Source organism: Suricata suricatta, chromosome 14, assembly GCF_006229205.1.
Source record: "Suricata suricatta isolate VVHF042 chromosome 14, meerkat_22Aug2017_6uvM2_HiC, whole genome shotgun sequence".
In the NCBI taxonomy this organism is placed as follows: Eukaryota; Metazoa; Chordata; class Mammalia; order Carnivora; family Herpestidae; genus Suricata; species Suricata suricatta.
Window position 1 is genome coordinate 5512626 of NC_043713.1, and position 7839 is coordinate 5520464.

Here is a 7839-nt window from a genome sequence, read left to right on the forward strand (position 1 = left end):
CAGATACTTCTTTGTAGACAATCAAGAGAAATCAGAATGATGATGTATCAAACAGAAATCTAGTCAAGCCAGTAAGGGGTAAATTTTGTTTTAGATTCTGCTTATTTTAACGTTAACTTAACTTGCAAACATTCCAGCAGTGAGCAAACAAAGCCCGAGAGTCACACAAAGAAGAAGAATATTTTGCTGTCACAAACAGGAGAATATTTGCTTCTGTTTATGTCTACAGGATTTCAATGTCTACTGGTTCTTAGCAGATCCAAAGACAAATCTCACTATCTTTGCTGGTAGGAACCATGGTACCTTTGATTAAGGAAACAAAGAAAGATTACACATTTCCCAAAACATACTGTAAAACTCTCAACCCTGGGTAAGTATTTACCTGCTGATGTGCACACCCTACTCAAACCCTGTCATGGCATTGATGGGGTAATAACTCCCCATAGAACAATCTTACATAAGATGATGACTGTCCCTTGGTGTCAATTAAAAATGCATTTAGAAAGCTGTTTCTCCTGTTTTCTTAATTGCCCTTAATTTATCTTGCCAAAATTAAGCTCCTAGTAAAGAAAAAAGGAATTTTGTATAGGATTTCAACCCACAGTGATGTATTTTCTTTGTGAAATACAGTGTAGAGAACAATGCCTGACAAATTTGAGAAAATGGCTTCATCACATAGTAATGACATAGAACCATGGTTTAACCACCCTTGACTATAGCATCGGCTTCTGTGTTTATTATATGACTACAGGCCCACTTTGTGAGGTGAGTTTAACTTTCTTTATTTAAGTTTATCCTCCTCATAAAGGTCTTAATGGTAGACCTTCCGAAAGGTTTTCAGCTGTTGACTGATTCCCGGTAACAATGGAAGGGTAGATCTTTGTCACCCAAAGTGTCGCCTGCAGACCTCTAGCATTGTCCCCAGCTGTGGGCTTGTTAGAAATGTAGAACTTCAGGTCCCACACCAGGCTTACTGATTTAGAATCTACATGTTTAATGTTTACTTATTTATTTTGAGAATGAGAGAGAGAGAGAGAGAGAATGAGAGAGAGCGAGCTAGCACAAGTGCGAACAGGGGAGGGGCATGGAGAGAAGGGGAGAGGGAGAGAATCCCAAGCAGGCTCCATGCTGTCAGTGCAGAGCCTGACTTGGGACTCCATCTCATGAGCTGCGAGATCATGATCTGAGCAGAAATCAAGAGTCGGACGTGTAACTGACTGAGCCACCCACGCGCTCCTAGAATCTACATTGCTAACAAGATTTCTCCTTAACAAGACTTCCAGCTGATTCATTTGCTCATTACAGTTTGAGAATCATGGGCGTGTACCATCTCTGTTCTCAGTTTTACTGCCTCCTTTCCTTTAGGAATCTGGTATTCATATACATCTCCATCATCTGGGCGACTTGCGGCGAGGATCGCAAAGGAAAGAAGTGGGCAGTGGGCAGCCGCGAAACACTGATGCTGTGGGTACCGGATCAGAAAAAGAATTCAGTAGTTGCAGGCTCACTGCTCCCTTGAACAACCAGATAGAGCATCATTCACTTTCAGGTGGAGAAACGTTTCTTAAATATATGAGTTCCTGCACTCTGATATCTGTGCAGAGGATTACCATATTTCTTTTAAAAACTTCTGATCAGCGTGAAATAGTTTTTATAGTGGGCTACATCAGAGAAATGGCTCCCAAGAGATACCCAGTTCTTAGCTTAGGCAAGTTGCGATTCTATGAAACACAAGCCTTCAAGTTGCTCAGTATTAAAAGATAAGAATCACATGACTGTCTTCTTAATATTCCGTCAGGATGGTCTATATTCAAAGAATGGTCTCAAGACCAACAATTAATATCAAACATGAAATAATTAGTTGTTGCTATCAAAGGGCTCCTGAAGCCACAACCAAAGAGACTCTATTCAGATCCAAGCATTGTTTGAGTTGCGCATTTATTTTTTGTTGGACTAAAATAACCTCATCCAGAGTCCAGGGCGCTGCAGTGAGAGGACAGGAGTACGCTCTGGTTCCCGGTCACTAGGATGATGGAGGGTTGCTTGGGGGGCCTTGGCTCGGAAATGGTGACAAGGGTTCATTACGATAGCAGACTGGTCCCACAACCAGATCTCACACGTTCAAACCCAGAACCTGCCAGCTAGCTCTCCTCCACAGGACCAACTCTCCATTTCTTCACTTCCGTCATGTCCTCTGACGTGCTGGTTTCTGAGGATGTAGGCACGTCCTCTGGGAAGAACAGCGCCTCTATATTAAATGACAATTGGAAACTAAAATAGATTTTAGAAAGCTAAAATGGTTCCCTTTTTCATACTCTTAAAAGTGTGCACAAACCTTTTGGACTGAAAGCATTATCGAACACCTACAAATACAACCTGCCTTTATAATTTATTCTTGTAGGGGAACAAGTGAGAGAAAAATACACATTGGCCCATAATGAATATTTCTGAAAGTACAAGAGCAAACAGTTTTGTTTTCTTCTTAAGTCGTGTTCTTATTTTGAAATTAGTTTCTAGTAAAAATATATGATTCATGTATATTAAATGTACGCAAAATTCTGAATATAAGGAGCTTTGAAAACATACAGGTAGCTCATTCCCAAGAGAAAGTTACACAATTACACTACAGGGAAAGAGCTTACATTAAAATTTAGGAAACGCTGTAGGTGCATCTTAATGATTCTCCGAACCTTCTCAGCCACTGGGTATTTTGTTCCTTCGTTTTAGCAAGAGCTTGCAGAAGGAAGATTCATCTGGTAACACTGTCTTGTATTGAGAAAGAAGACTTGATAGTGTCCTTCTGGATAAAAATTTTTGTTTTGAGAGAATGTAAATGACTAACATCAGGCACTTGACCCAATTTGGTAAAGGAATAGAGACATTTCTTATAAAAAAGAAGAAATTAAATCTTAGGATTGTGTGAGACAATGAGACTTAGCTGAAAATTTTTTTCTTTGCTAAATAATAGTTTCTATGTCTGCTGATATGTCCTTTTTCAAATATTATGAGCTTATCAAATTGCTAATTTGCCATGTATACTGATTTTCATATATGCCTTATTAAGAATTAAGGGCGTCTGGGTGGCTCAGTCTGTTAGGCGTCCGACTTCGACTCAGGTCATGATTTCATGGTTCGTGGGTTCGAGCCCCATGTTGGGCTCCATGCTAACAGCTAGCTCAGAGCCTGGAGCCTACTTCAGATTCTGTGTCTCCCTCTCTGTCTGACCCTCCCCTGCTCACACTCTCTCTCTTTCTCTCAAAAATAAAACATTAAAAAATAAAAAAAATAATCAAATAGCATATGACATTGGAGTGGCAAGAAACTAGATCACTTTGTATGTTTTCAATATCCTTGCCTTATAAAATCTAATAAACTCTAATATTTACCCCCACATAGATGTCTAGACAGATTTTTAAGTTTAAAAGGCACTAGAAAATTAAAAGTGGATTATTTTATAATGTAATATGTTCATTTTATAATATTGTAGAAATAGTATGTTGTGAAAGATTCCTTTGTATTTTGTCCATCTGCTAATAAAAGCAAAGTTAAAAATTATATTTTTAAAGAATATTTATCGGATATTGAAACATAGAACAAAAAATAATGGCTTAGGTTTTTGAAAATAGTTCAGCAAGATCTTTGAATGGCAGAAAGAATTTGTTTCATTTAATATAAGACTACATAATGCCCAATCATAACTGACTTGGCTTCAGCTAATCTGGACTTTAAAACTATCAACAAACTCTTAGCTAATTTGACTGGATTATTATGATTATTTAGCAATTTCAGTAAACACTTATAAACCAGTTGCATCTTCGACAACTGTTGATCTTTCTGTTGAACTGAATGAAAACTGCTTTCAATTTCTAAAGATTTTTTTCTTATGTTGGTAATTCATTCAAATGCCCATGTAACACGGTGCATCTATTCTTTTTTCATGTTTACATATTTATTTACTTGGAGAGAGAGAGTGAGAGAGACAGAAAGGGAGAGGCAGAGAGAGAAGAGAGAGAATCCTAGGCAGCCTCTGCACCGTCAGCACGGAGCCCGACACGGAGCTTGAACTAACCAACAGTGAGATCATGACCTGCTTCAAGGCCAAGAGTTGGATGCTTGGGGCACCTGGGTGGCTCAGTCAGTTAAGCATCCGGCTTTAGCTCAGGTCATGATCTCACGGTCCGTGGGTTCGAGCCCCATGTTGGGCTCTGTGCTGACAGCTAGCTTAGAGCCTGGAGCCTGTCTTCAGATTCTGTATCTCCATCTCTCTGATACTCCTCTGCTCGAATTGTCTCTCCCTGTCTCTCAAAAATACATAAAAAACATGAAAAAAAAGAGTTAGATGCTTAACCAACTGAGCCACCCAGGTGCCCCTACTCCTTTACAGTGCTGTTATACGTGTTGGAGTCGATACGCATTTCAGTGTGTTTATCATTACATGGATAAATACGAACTTGGATACTTAAACAATTTGCTGTGTATAACTTAAAGGTATGCAATATTTCAAAGTATTAATTATTTTCTACAACTTAATAATCGGTGAGAATAACACTATCCCATATTGGAAATATATGTACTAACAATTTTAGAAATTTACATTTTCACTAAAGTACACACAGACTACCCATGATTCAGCAATCTCAGTCCTGGGTATATATGTGAAGGACGAGAAGTCAGATCCAGAAGAGATACGCACTCTTGTGTTCATTGCAGTGTTATTCATTCTAGCCAAGGTATGGGACAACCCGTGTGTCTGTCAGTGGATAAAGGAAGCTGTGACATACACATATTCCACAGAAAGGAGGAAATTCTACTTTGTGACAAAAATGGATGGATCGTGAGGGCATTATGCTAAGTGAAATAAGTCACACAGAGAAAGACAGTGCATGACACCACTTATGTGTGGATTCTAGAAATAGCAAAGAGGATGGTTGTTGGCAGGGGCTGGGGTGAAGGGGGAAGGGGTTGATGTGGGTCAAAGGGGACCCGATTTCAGCTGTAAGAAGAATAAGTTCTGAGGATCCCACGTGCAGTATGGTGACTATAGTTAAGGGTACAGTTTGGGGGCGCCTGGGTGGCTCAGTCGGGTGGGCGTCCGGCTTTGGCTCAGGGCAAGATCTCACAGTTCATGGGTTCAAGCCCCGCGTCGGGCTCTGTGCTGACAGCTCAGAGCCTGGAGCCTGCTTCTGATTCTGTGTCTCCCTCTCTCTCTGCCCCTCCCCTGCTCACACTGTCTCTCTCTGTCTCTCAAAAATAAATAAAAAACATAAAAAATTTAAAGAAAAAGGATACAGTTTGTATACTTGAAAGTGGCAACAAGTAGTTGTTAAGCATTGTCATCACATAAATAACAGAAAAGAGTGAACTCCATTAAGTATGTGTGGTGATGTGTTAATTATCTTGATCTTGGTAATCATTCTATGGCGTATATGTATATCCAATCATCACGATGTACACTTTAAACATATATGGTTATATCTGCCAATTATTCTTAAAAAGTTTAAAAGAAAAAGAAAATTACTTTTTGTTTATTAATGCTTACATGTTTATGTTTAAAAGCGTGTACACAGCATTCACATCCAAGAGTATGAAATATGTAGCAGATTGTGTTTTTCACATGCCTAAAATACAATCATAAATATTATGCATTAACATAAAGAAGCAAGAAAAGACTATAATGCATGCTAATAATGTATTTCATTACAGGATTCTAGGCAAAGAAACCAATTTGAAGCTCCACTAGAGACAACTATTTAGGACAAATGAAAGAAAGGGAATTTTAGTTGTCCTAGCCTTCCCCTCCCACTGTTTTTCAACATCAGAATACTTTTCTTTTAAGCTCTATGTGAGCATCTGTCTACCCCAGGGTGCGCGGGTACTAGATGGTAAAGGGCATGGTGCAATTTCTGAGACTTAATAGATGCTCAGTAAGTGACATTTTGGCATTGTTACTGTGTATGGGGACATCCCTACACTTAACTGGAACAGTTTCTACCGCGGTTCTGGTAGAAATGGTGGCAAGTTCTAGTAACATGAAAATGGAACGGAAGTGATTCCAAAAGACACTGACACTTGAAATCTATATTCTGAAAATCTTTCTAAGTATCACCACCTCTAAGGAGACAACCTAAATATCTCCTGATGGATAGAAGAATCAATCGGGGAATAAGTAATGCTCCATTTCTCTGCCAATCGGCTGCTTTTCACAATGACTAACTTTCTCTTAAAAAAGAACCTCATGTCTAAATGTAAGCCTAACCTGTTTTTTCCCCCATTATATAAGAATGCTTCCTGCTCTGTGTCCATGATTTTGCTCCTTGTTCATGAAAGGTTTCCTGATGGATAGAAATTAAATACATTTGTTGCCACACGGGGAAGAGCTTTGGTTTTATTTCCCCCAAAGGTGATGATAATAATCTGGTTCATGTGTGTTTGCGTTTGCATTAGTCAAAAGAAATTCTTACAGCACGACATTGAAGACAGTTGCTTAATAGAGCTGTTATTTAAAGATTTATAGATGTGTGAGAGGTATTGCTACTTAATTAGCGCCCCCAAACGGGTCTAATTATCAGTCTGTGCTTTACATTTCATCATAGATCGAGAGTCCTTTGTTATTCATTCTTGCACACAAACCAGTTCTCCCGATGATGGAATGACACAGTTGTGCTTATTTTGACAATAAGAAATTATCAAATCGATGCAATACTGAAATGAGGTAACTCCCTGAAAGTAAGAATCAACAATTTCCACTATGCCGGAAAAAAAGAAAAGGGCAGCAAAACATGAAGGCTTTGAACACGTGTCCTGGCAAAGTCCAGCACATCTGAGTTGCGTGTTATCCAAATGTCAAAATTTTGTACTTAATTTTCAGTGCGTATCCTTAGGAGGATAATCGATTTGGACAGTGTTGTATATTTTTAGTGTTTTGCACGTTAACTAGAAAACACTTGGCTCAGAAGTTCTTTACATTGCATTTTTACAACCATACTAAATATTTTGTCTCGTGTAATAACACGCAATTCTGTTTTTACTTTGCCCCTGTCTTCCCACACATCCATTTCGGTTAAACTAATTTGAAATGAATTTAATCTCGGTGCTTAGAGATGAAGCCTTGTCAGTTCTGGATAGCAACAAGAGGCACGTGAGAGACTACGGGAAAAAAAAAAAAAAAGCCTTGAACACCCCCTACCTGAAAAGACTCAGAGCTTAAGGGCGGAACCAGAGCACTGGCTGAAGCCTTCAAGTCAAAGAGGGTTAGGTGTGAAGTCTGGAGACGTCAGAAATACTTTTGCTCCCTTCTTACGAGCAGCATTGGCCAACTTACAGTTTATTTTTGATCAGCCTGCTGTCAAAGGCACACTATGCAAGTCCAAAGACTTAAGTATTTTTTTTAACAATGTTTTCCAAAGTCCGGGCAGAAAGAGACTGCACAGTTAAATACCGGTTAAAGGAGGCACAGACTCCCCAGCTCAGTGGCCTGTGCAAACGTTTTGCGGACCCTGATAACCAATGATCAACGGACTGCAGCGTGCATCATCTCCGCAGAGTGGTTTGGTGGAACACGGAGGATCTGCAAAATCAAGACCAAAATCTGCACAAAAGCTACGTGTTGTCAGAGCGAGGGCGCTGAAGGGTACCGGCAAGATCGCCCACTGTTGTCATATTTTTGCGGAGGACAGACTGCTCTCCTGGGTCAGAGAAGACATCAGCAAGCCTCCTCCCGGCCGCCAGGATCCCGCCCCTCCAGCCCGGCCCGCGGGCCCGCAGCCCGCGGCAGGGAGGCCCCAGCGCCCGTAGGTGGCGCCCCGCGTCCGTGCGTGCGCTGCTCGCCCGCGCTCTGGG